The 12,907-nt window shown below is 31.8% G+C and overlaps 1 pseudogene; it reads left to right on the top strand.

The window, feature by feature from the left end:
- Window positions 1-1,042: 1,042 nt before the first annotated feature.
- Window positions 1,043-11,696, top strand: LOC133178096 (uncharacterized; annotated as a pseudogene).
- The last annotated feature ends 1,211 nt before the right edge of the window (window positions 11,697-12,907 follow it).

Consider the following 12,907-nt stretch of genomic DNA (forward strand, 5'->3'; position numbering starts at 1 on the left):
AGAGAATAACTGCATGCTGGTACAGAGTTATATGAATTATTATTCGCATTGCAAGCTTAATGCACAAGGACCATATGGAGTGGAAGCAATTTCTTGAATATATTTCATTACAAGTTTTCAACAGGCATGATGATAGTAAAAAGACCATCCACTAACAAGATCGGCCATGTTGTAAATGTAATAACAACGGAAAATTTATTTATTGAAGGACAATTTCTACGTTGTTAATAAATTACATGTATCTTTAATTTGCTGCATGTCCATTTCCAATTGATATGTATATAAATAGAAGGAAAATAATGAAAAATATCCCGACGATCCAAAACATTTCTTTGAAAAAATAAAAATTGACCCAAAGAAATGTAAAATAATTAATCAGTACCCTTAATCGGACACAAACTAAAAACGTATTGTTCTATTGTGACAACCACAATCAATATTTTTATATTTCATAAAAAAAATTCCAGAATTTTAAAGAGGCCAATCAATTGCTTGCTTGTGAACAATTTATATATTAAGTCATGAATTGAAAGTGCTCCTTTAATCTGTAAATTTCTCCTGAGAAATTGATTTAATGCTGGGTCAGTAAAAAAAATTCGACGTCTTCCTTACTTTATTAGTTTGCAACACAAAAAACTTCAATGTTGTATCATTATAATTTAAGTGTTGCAAATGTTTGAACTGGAATATGAAGCTTTCAGTGATTACAAACTTTTGTTTATCTACATTTTCTTCCCTTGGCAAGCTTTCAGATAAACTTATGAAAACTCTGCACATAGAGTATAGCAGACGGAAATGAAAGGGAAAGTTTGTTCCGTCCCTCAAATTATTTTCATATAATAGTACTATTAAAAATGGTAACAAACTTTTTCCTAGAATCTGTTGAAAACGGAAATACAAATATGATTGAATCATGTATAGTTTAAATTACAGATATTAGAAACATTCCGTACTAAAGTAAGAGGTAAAACAAATTTGTTTTAGATTTCAATTGTGTTAATTTATGCATAGATTTATCAGGTTTGAGTGGACAGTCTAAAATTTCTTTTTTTTACGGATGGATTTTGGTTTGAAAAATGGCGAAAAGTATTGGAAGGAACAATCACTCATTGATGCTAAAAATAGTAAGTGTTTCCCTGTACCAATCCATGAAATGGATATTTTATTCAATAATTTAAATTATGAATGTTTTTAACAACATGTTAATAGTGCTTACTATACTTTTGTAAAGATCGTGATCGTAGACAACAACATGGTAAAGGACCTTGTAATATATTCATACTCGATACCTCCTCAAGTCTTGGTGACGAAGGCTTCATGCAAATGAAGGAAACATTTTGTACAATAGTAAATGGTGAGATATGTTACAGAATATAACAGTTTGCAGACATCTTTATTTCAAAATTGAATGCTTGCCGATGTGTAAGCACCATAATAGAAACAAGGGATATCTAACACTATAAATTGCATAGAAGTTCCATCAAGCACATTCTTTTTATTTTAAAAAAAAGAAATAATAATGCTTCTAAAATGACGGCATAAATACATAATCTATAGAAAAATGTTCATTTTACAGAGTATGCAGATCACCCAGATGAAGATGAAAACGTGGCTGTCATTGTTTGTGGGAAATGCACCAGATTTCAACATTATTTCTCAAATCAGTATTCTGATTTGATAAAGTGTCTAGGTGAAAAAAAAATTAATGCTATACATTATACCCTCTCATCATCCCTTAATTAATCAATAAAATGCTTAGATTCTACAATGAAGTTCATATGATGCAACGTTTAATTCACTCAATGTTATATATATGCTGTCCTGGAAACACTTACAAATACTGCAATTTACATGTTCCTGTAAATTATAGTTCAAGTGTGAATAATTCACATTCAATACTACAACGTATTTTATCATCCTGTATATCCTTCGGAATTTTCCCCTTTGAACATGATTATTAAATTTGAATTTCGGAATAAATGAAAATCATCTGAATAATTTATTATCTTTTACTATTTTTGTTTTCAGAAAATGTTGAATGTGAAGGTTTATCCCCATTAACAGCAGCGTTCCTACTTTGTATTGAATCCACTAACGATGAAGCAAGTAAGCTGCTTAACGAAAAGTAAAGATGTTTTAAATGTACATTACAATGCATAACGTTTTGCTTTACTTTTACTTATATATATATATATATATATATATATATATATATATATATATATATATATATATATATATATATATATATATATATATATATATATATATATATAATTTTATATATAGGTCATGCGTTGAAGATGGGGGACTTTAATGTTCGTCCTCGCATAATTCTTATTTCGGATGGTCGTCCTACAGATTTCTATATCATGAGTGATGAAAATGACTCATCGTTCAATGAAACAGATCAGGTATTTTGAAAAAAAAATAATAAAAAGATCACTAACTGTTTAAATGTCATTAACGGTAGTGGTGGAAAAACAAATTATTAAGAAAAGGTAAATATTGTAGGCAAAAGATCATCTTCATCAGGTAGTTAGACGAGTTGGAAGAAGAAGCCCTGTGTTTTGCATACCAATAGGAAAAAATCCTGACATGGTTTGTAATTTTCTTTGATGTGTCAACAAAAAGTCAAAGTTACCAAACTGCTAACTTACAACTAACATTAATTGATTCTAGATATACCTAAGAGTTTTTATGTGCTTTGTCCAGAGGTGGGAAGATAGTTCATCCATATGAAGCCAGACAGTTTGCAAGATATTCCAGAAATCTGGTATTTGAAAATGCCTTTTTTATTTACATATGTTCCTGAAAAGAAAAAAGAACTCTGTAATAAATTCATATCCCTTTCTGCTTAATTTATGCATTACTATAACTATATATACAATGTCTTTTAAGTTTGTAAAAGTATTATTATTTTTACTACAATATTCATTATATGTCTCTGCGTTACTCTTAGTTCACCTTTACAACATATTTCTAATGTGAGCGTAGTCTGAATCATCTGCCTCGAAAGGAGACTATATACTCCGTCGAACACACATCCTGTGCATATAATAGTCTAAGATTTGAAATTTGATAGGACTGCAGATAGTGTTTGTAATAAGAACATGCCAGAATCAATGACTTCATAGTGTTAAATTTGAGTTTTGACCAATATCTCTTGGATATTCCATATTGTCAACACATACCTAATCTTTAAAAAAAACTTGTATTTATTTGACATTCAGTTTTAAATAACATGATGGTTTTCACGTGATCAAACTTTCTTGGTAAGGAAAAGAAACCGAACGAGACTTTGGAAGGTCTAGACTGTGACGTCACATGACGTCGTACATGTACGTTATATTGCACTTCCATAACAAAGTCTAAATAGTGAAAATTTTTCTACGTAACATGAATAAAAATTAGGTAGAGATTAATATAAGAAATAAATTAAATGAAACTCTAAGAATGATAACTTTTTTCTTAAATTAATGATAATTGTAAACGTCATCTCCGGATCAATCACAGATCAAGTTTTGATAGTTTGACATTATATGACCAGTCACAATGTAGAATATAAATAGTATAAAAATACTAGAATTAGTATTTAAAACCATTGGTATTTGTAATACTAATATAAACAGACCAGTTTTAAACGAATTAAAGTAATTGGGCTTTTAATGCTTTGAAGAATACTATTGCCAGAAAGCGACAGGTTAACTTTTTTTTTTAATTTTGCAACAAATATATATGTCCTCCGCTAGCTGTCAGAGAAAAAGAACGTATTTTGGAAATTTTGTTTTGACAATTTACGTATCAATAAAGTACGTTGTTTGAGGAATTTGATATCAAAATGGTAATTATGTGTCATTTGTATCTACAGAGAGCAGCTTCAGTGATATCTTCTTCAAATAAGCAACCATTGACAGATAAAGGATTGCTACTTTCTGAATTGTCGTTCAAATGCCCTGGAAAGATATTCACCGAAATGGACCAGGTACCAGTCATTTGTATTCCTATATCTTTAAACAGAAATAGTTATCTGCATTTATGGAAAATTTGGAAACATATGAACCCTATTAAAATTCATGGTACTCAATATGTACAGTTCAGTGCTTTATTCATTACGAAATTTCTAATCTCTTCCGAAGAAAATTGTGCCACCGTTACTTAAGTTTTTTTTTCATAAAGTAGGAACGTGCCAATATATAGGAAGTCAAATTAAAACGAAATCTAAGATATTCGTCCTTCTCTTCCAACATAATAGCAAAGATTTGAAGACCTAGAAAATTAAAAGCAAATTAAATATCTAACTATTAACAATTATCGGAGGAATTAACCCCCACCCCATCCCGTCCCCCGAAAGAAAATATGTCAAATTTAAGATAATTAAGTTATGGCTTTATTTCTTTGGTTTTGCAAGGTTAAAACGTATGGAAGTTTGATTCCCAAGCTTTGTTTTCATAAATATTAAAATATTCATGATTTTATGAATTCCAAACATTAATCATGATGACATGGAATTTTAAAAAGAACACTTAGAAGACTTTATTATTGCTCTACCAAATCTCTTGAATTTAATGCTTCCGGGGCACTGCCAGGCGGTCCCAGATCCGTTGTCAGAATAGTTGTGCCTCCTAACTTCAGATCCTAGATCTAGCGCCTAATGCTTCAGACTATTAATCTTGCTGCAGGGTTATCCATAAACGTTCATGGTTGTTTATGGTTCCAGAAGTAATAAAAAAACAACACAAAATAAAACATAGATTATAGGATTTCTTTAGGAAAATATACAGTGCAACATTTTCATATTATAAGTTATACAGTGTGTTTTTACTCAAACATTATATAAAAGGTGAAAATCCTAAATAAAAAATTGATCAACAAATTGATAACTTGAATTGATTAAAATCTTAAGCTATTTTTTTATTATCTAGGAAGACATATTTGAAATATGTATGAAGAAATCCCTTTACAAAACCGAGCCTTTACACTCGGATGACAGCGATTCTAGTGATAGTGATTACGAAAAGAGAGATCCTTGCATGCCCGAGTTAGGTTCCAGAGTAAAGCGGGGACCAGACTGGAAATGGAGAGACCAAGACAGTTATGGTCCAGGCACGGTCACAAAATATTCAAAGAGAAGTAAATATTATCAATAAAGCATGTGTGTTTGATATCTTGCACACGATTTTCATGATTTTTAAACAAAAGATGCTCCGACATCATTATTGTGTTTTTCCTGTTATTCCAGTTTAGCTTTCTTGTGCAGTTCTCCATTATGTTATCTTGATTATCACATATCGCAGCTTGTGAATATACATAGTAACTTTCTTCCGTCGGTATACAGTAAAACACGCTTATAACGAAGTGCCAGGACGAACGATTTTGCTTCGTTACAAACGTACATGTAATTAACTATACCCGTTGTGTTTACAATCTATTTTAAAACCATGGAGAATGAAAAGCGTTAATTCGTTATACACGCGTTAGCTATAAGCTATAAGCGTATGCAAAGCGCTAATTCAGCTGGAGTTCCAAGGTGAAAATAAAAATAGATATTTATTTTCTACAGCCGGATGGCTAAAAGTAGAGTGGGACAACGGTGTTAGAAAAATCTACAGGTACGGAACAACATCGATAGAGAGGGATATATATGACGTCATAGTGTGTGAAATACCAAGGGTTTTAGAGGAGGGCGAGATAATTGGCACCGGTTGTTTGGTTGTGCGAGGTTACAATTTCCTTCTTTTTAATAAATTTTCGTTAACTATCTTTTTTTGATAACTATATATATTTTAGGATGATTTTTTGAATTTCAAAAGGTCCAGACTGGAAATGGGGTAATCAAGATGGTGGTGAAGGAAATATGGGATCTGTTTATAAAGTCAGAAGGAATGGAAGTGTCAAAGTACGTCTTTATTTGTTCACATTATGTAAGATCGGAAAGAGTTTATAAATACGGAAATTAAAGCATTATAGCATTATAATGAGCCAAAATCATATGTTTCTTTTATGATATTTCTATGATAAATCAAGAGATTTTTTAGAATATACAGACCCTGAAACGTGCTACTACCCCAAAAAAGCGTGTGACTTTCGTGCGCTTTTCGTTTCGTGCAAACCGTGTAGCGTTTCGTGTAAACCGTGCAGCGTTTCGTGCAAACCGTGTAGCGTTTCGTGTAAACCGTGCAGCGTTTCGTGTAAGCTCCAAAGCGTTTCGTGCAAACCGTGTAGCGAGCGTGCGAGAAGCGTGTGAGAAACGTGCGACTTTCGTGTAAGAACCGTGTGAGAAACGTGCGACTTTCGTGCAAGAATCGTGTGAAAAACGTGTAGGATTCATTCGGAAGTCATTTTATTTTAAATATGGATATTGATGGATCAACATGTCATTCTGTGTTGTTTGTAAGTAATATTATTCGCATATATTACCGGTGGTATAAAATAAAAATACGGAAACAACAAATTAAATAAAATTACTCGGTAATGTATTACATATTTGTTTGTTTTTCTTCCTTTTTTTAAAAAATAAAGATGGACATAAAATATGTTCAAAGTAATTAATTATATGTACATCAATTTAGAGGTATTTGATTCAATACATTTTTTAAAGGGGGCAATACTAAACATTTTTTAAAAAAAAGAAAATTCACCAAGAATCCGGTCTTGTTCTTTTCATTCATTCATTTGAGTCTCTTCACATTTTACAATTATGGTATATAAAGATTACAGGAACATATGGGTGATTAATACAAAATAATACTAAATAGATAAGGCAGGCGTGAAAAATAAAATACAAAATTTAGTGCGTTGCTATAAATGTGAAGTATGGGAATTCTAGGCCGGGGAGCACAGTTAATTCATTTTCTTTATAAACGAACATGATTTTCTTATATCACAAGATTGTGTTACAAATAATTTTGAAACGAAGAGTTATTTATAGTCTTTTTATGCATACAATTGGTTGATTAATAATTGTCACATAAATGAATTATAATCCACATGCTTCGGCAAATACAGGGTAAATTATTTCCGGGGGGGGGGGGATGTTCAAATGAAAACACAAACTGAGCTTTTGTTGTTAAGTGTTTTATATATAATTCTGTTTTTAAAGAAATCTATTGCTTTTTTTCGGGGTGCACCCGATGCACCCCTTAAAAATATACTAGAATCTTCTTTACACTTCCAACACTCTTCTTACGACAGTGATCAAGGTCATTCACAAAAGCGATCACGGGCACCTCGTGCCGGGAACTGAAAACTTGTTCTGTTATTATCTCTTGTCAATCATAGCTAAGATGACACGGGACAATAACGATTGATTTTGATTAGTGAAATTAAATCGTTTTATTAGTATTTAATGGGTACAAATCAATACGGTCCGTGGATTTTATTTCTTAAATTTATCCGATTGTCTGTAAACAGTGTATTAATTTGCCAGTGTATTCGCGAATAAAAAAAATATATAGAAATAAATCTTGAGTACAGTATAATTATTAGTTGTTTTATTAATCACGCAAATACAGAACATAATTTTTAGTTTATAGGACATAGGACATGTACATACATGTATATTGAATGTATTACTAAAAGCCGCGACTTTTGATTACTTTTTTTTAATTGTCCAGACGGGGTTTGAAATCAAGGATTTTACAAGGTGGTGGATATATTGTTTTTATTTGATAAACACAATGCCTCAAACGAGAACTAAAGAATTACAATACCTTTCTCCCCGGCTTCTCTACTGTATAAAATTTTATGATAAAGTTTAACTCTGTAATGAAACGATTATTTATCATTCTGAATAAAGTGCATTTAATGAATTACATGTATCTGGTCCCTCAGGATATCCTTTTATTTTCTTAGAATGGGCACCTGTTTCTATAATAATATTTCCCCCAATGTTATACTAACTGAAACAAGTGCCCGTTATATTTAACCGTGTATAGATTTGAATATACAACAGCAAGATCTCGGTAATCTACCCCCCCCCCCCTTCCTGCACAATGTAGTTTACATGTCACTTTTTCAAATTATAAACAGAACCTAATCTAATCCAATGAATATATATTTTTTTATAAATCAAAAAATGAATAAATCAATCAATAATTAAAAAAGAAAGAAAAGAAAATCGATTCGCTTTCAAAAACCATACGCAATTTAATCATTTTTTTTTCAAATCAATAACTGAGTTTATTTGTCAGTAATGAAACGACTTTTTAATATCAAACTATAGGATAATTGTAAAAACATTGGATGCTATAAAAGATTATGAATTACAAATATAATTATTTTTTTTTCAGTGCGTAATTTAGAGTCTACATACATGCCAACTTTTGAAAATTCCCATGGGGGATTTTGCGCGTGACGACAATTTTCAAAGCTTTAAATTCGCGACATTTTGTCGTGAAAATAAATGTTTATCCCATTTTTTTTTTTAATTTATAATATCAATATCACTTGTTAATACAATTTAAGAATAAATAATACAAACAAATTTTTTTCCTTCCAAAATTCAAATATCTTTTTAGTTTAACAACATTATGTTTGAAAAAGACACATAATTTGGTGAAAATGTACAACTTTTAGTTCAAATAAATTTTTTTGCAAAGTTTTAGAAATATATATATAAGGTTTTGTTACTGTACAGCTTCTGGGAAACATTTGTTAAATTCTATATTTACATTTTACACAATTAGAATTTCCTTATTAGACATTAAATTGAAAGAAATATTGAAAAATTGCAATGCATTGTGTGTGTGAGTGTGTGTGAGTGAGAGAGAGAGAGAGAGAGAGAGAGAGATAGGAAAATTTGTTTGTGGTATGTACTTTAAATAGAAGTGTCATTTTATTCCCTATTAATAAGTAGACATCATGGTGATTAATTTTATCACACACACAAAACAATTTGAAGAAATGAATTTACTCTTGAGATCATCAATTATTTATAACAAGGATACCCCCTATCCAAAACAAAAATTAAAATTGTTATAATCATGATGAACTTTTTCATATTAATCCTGGCAGTGTCGTGTGGGTATTCCCTTGTCATATTACATGGGGGGGGGGGGGGGGATTCAGTGTACTTGAGGTATAAGACTTTTTTGTTTCATCTAAATTATTTTTATCTCATTTTAACCGGTAAAATTTACAATATTTTTATTACAAGCAGATAAAATCAGCAGCTATGCTTTGTTGTTTTCTACTTTCGTTTTTAAGAAACGATCAACAAGGATTAATCAGTGTTAATTCCGATTTTGTTGATAGTTTATCATATCACTGTATTTAATTTTTGTTTTTAATAAAATGATATTTAATTAACCCCTAAATCTATGTGTTTCACTATGCATACCCCTTCTGACTGAAAAGTTTAATACCCTAACTGCTCCAGGCTATATGTTACCTGTACCTGGACAGCTGTGTGCGTTCAAGTGAGAAGTGATTTCCTGTGGCTAATTAACACCTCTGTCTGAGTTAAATAAACAAAGGACTAATCTGTGTGCATTGAATAAACAAGTCTGATATTCTAATCCCGATTGACAAAATATTGCGGTAGGGAAACTCTGAAAATCGGAAATTTTAGGGTGAATTTCTTTCAAATCGGGATTTTAGGGCAATTTTGCTCTCCCGATCGGGAGAGCGGGATCAAAGGGTAAAATCGGGAGGATCCCGCCTAAATCGGGAAAGTTGGCATGTATGAGTCTATTTAAAAAGGTTTGTACATAGACGATGATAAGCATTTCACCGAGCGGGCACATACTCAATGATAACTACATCTGTATTAATTAATTACAACCGAAGATTGAGTATTTTACCTGTTAATATAGTACTGGTGTAGCGACTTTTAATCTTAATCTGAATGATTGCAATTCTTAACTAATCTTTGATTAATCCGTAATAATTGAAATAAAGTCCGAGAGATTCCGAATAGAAAATCCAGATCGAGGCCAAAGCGTGCGAGAAACGTGTACAAAGCGTTTCGTGCAGGCTTTCGTGTAAACCGTGCAGCCTTTCGTGCAAAGCGTTTCGTGTAAACCGTGTAGCGTTTCGTGCAAACCGTGTAGCGTTTCGTGTAAACCGTGCAGCGTTTCGTGCAAACCGTGTAGCGAGCGTGTACCGTTCGTGCAGCGTGCGTGTGGGGTAGTAGCACGTTTCAGGGTCTGTATATTAGTATAGCAAAGACAAACTCTACTGCAATGTAAAGCAACCAAAGAATGCAAAATGTAAGTACCGGAAAAGCAGAGGTTATATATACATGTACCACATCGTTTTATCCTCCATGTCAAGGTCACGCGAATTTTAAAGAACATTGGATTTCCGCTTATTTTTTCGAAGATTGTATCAAAATCCTCGGTCTATTTCCACTTCTTTGGACTTTAGACGCGTACAATAAAAAAAGGAGTGAAACATATTGAAACCTAGGGCTAAGAAAAAAATTCTCCAGGAGACAGCAAGACATTTCTTTTCATGTAGAAGATTTTGAGTAAATTCTTCTTCATATGAAAACAAAAAAATGGGTCTGCTAATAACGGGGCGCAGTTAATACTGGTCAATGAAAACTCCAAAACATTGTTGGAAGAATGATCTCCAAAAACTACATATATATTGAAAATTATAGAAAATCAAGCATCTTTTTCATATCAACTTTGGAGTACTTGTGAGTACAATCAAAATGCTTTTTAGCAAAATAATTTTGTAAATGACCAAATGTTAGCCATGTAGATTTACGAGTTTCATTTTTATCAAAAAAGCAGCTGCCCATGATGACAAAAAAGTTGGACATGGTTGAATAAATTCTTAAAATCGACTTAAATTTGTCCAAATCATGACCCCTGGGGCTAGAATGGGACCACAATAGCAAACTAAATTTTACCTAGGAATACATGGTTAAAAATCTAGTTCTCAAGAATTACAAAGGCACGGTTAGTTATATATCTATATGACAACATTCCCAGGTAGTGTAGATTCAAATCTGTGCAAATCAGGACCCCGGAGGTAAGTTGGGTCACAATTGGCTATTAATGTTTTACGTTGGAATACATAGGAAAAATCTTTTTAAAAATTTTCTTCTCAAGAACAGAAACCTTATGATTATACATATTTATATGGAAGAATCTTCAGATGGTGTAGATTCAAGTTTGTTCAAATCATGACCCCCATAGGATAGTGCCAACATGGATAATCAAAGATTTACATAGGATATCATAGAAAAAATCTTTAAAATCTATGTCCCCAAGAGCAGCAAAACCATGATAAATCATTTATATGGAAGCATCTTCAGATAGTGTGGATTCAAATTTGTTAGAATCATAACCCCAAGGTTAGGGTTGGGTCATATAAGTGATCACAGTTTTACAAACAAATAAACAGGGTTTTTTTTAATCTTCTCAAGAACAACAAAGCCATAACTAGTCATATTTATACGAAAGCATCCTCAGATTGTGTAGATTCATTTTCTTTTTTAATTCATGATCCCTAGGATTAGGGTGAGGCCACAAATTGTGATCAAAGTTTTATATAAGAATATAAAGGGGAAAATCTGCTGATGAAGAACAGGAGGCCCATGGGCCTCTTGTGTATAATATAAGGCAAATGTTGAGCTTGTAAATAGTCATTAATACCTTTTTTGATAGGTCAGATGGTCGAACGGCAATAAAAAGGAATATAGATTTGGATACGATGGGAAACTGGATCTTCAGATAAGGTGATTTTTTTTTTTTTTATCTCAGCATATTTTTTGACAATGATAATGAATATCTCTTGCTATTCGCAACTGGTTTTATATCTTTTCGGTGTATAAAACATAAGGTAAAGCATTTATCATGAAATGTGCTTGGTGACGGGGAAACTTGTATTGAAACAGATAATTAATATGTCAAATCTTGCATTTCTTATCAACTTTGAATATAGTGATCCATTTTCAAAGGAGGTGCGCGAATATTTACTGAAAGCCTCCAGAGATGCTTTTTCAATGATACGAACAGGATCATTCCCAAACTCGAGGGAACTTTGTTTTCGAAAAGGTATTTATATACTTTTAAAGGTGTAATCAATTATATTTACCTAAGTTTTCTTATTTTTATCATAAGAAATAAATATTGAATTCTAAACAATTACAGAAGAACCCAATTCGAATATAGACTCAAAGTATGAATCAATGGGCTTTGAACAACTGGGTATCGATTGTCCACCAGAAAGTCCTACACGTTTATTGAAAGTACCTAAAGGTAAATACTTCAAAAACGACAAACCAGAGAGGGAATTTTCATCAGATGTAAAGATAGATGACCCGAAAGCATTGAATCAGTGGATGTGGAAAGATAATAATGGGAAATGGAATCCATATCCGGAAAAAATGAATGACAAAATATGGAAATCATGGAAAAAGAATCCAAATTCTACCGTACTTGTAGAAATTAATGATTGCGTGTAAGAATATTGAATCATTGACTTTATTATGTCTATTTCATGTTATACAAAGCTCTTGAATATTGAAGCTTGTGTAAAAACAAGTTACAGAAATAATTCTGACTACAAACTGTTTTTTGTTCAGTTGTAGGGTTGTGTTAGGAAAGAATATACAGATAAACGTGGTGACTAGAGAAACAATGGAAGTAAAATTATTGACGGATTTCAATGAAAATGCATGTGCTTCATAGCAGTCTTTCAAAGTGGCGAGAAAGAAAAACTTACATTATTGTATTCATTACATATTGTATCAAACCCACATTCCTAAATTTTAAGTTCTTATTTTATCATCCATTGTCCAAAGAATGAGTGGACCTAAGAGTCCTGAAATGGCTGTAAATTGAAGTTTAATAAAAATATCTCTTTCGGTAATATAAATCACGAATAACTTTACTGTTTATCCCCGATAGGTATATGTATGTAAAACATTCTTTTTATGGGAAACCAAATA

This window comes from Saccostrea echinata, unplaced genomic scaffold (genome assembly GCF_033153115.1).
Source record: "Saccostrea echinata isolate AGI-Se365-2 ecotype Australia unplaced genomic scaffold, CSIRO_AGI_Sech_v1 ptg000002l, whole genome shotgun sequence".
In the NCBI taxonomy this organism is placed as follows: domain Eukaryota; kingdom Metazoa; phylum Mollusca; class Bivalvia; order Ostreida; family Ostreidae; genus Saccostrea; species Saccostrea echinata.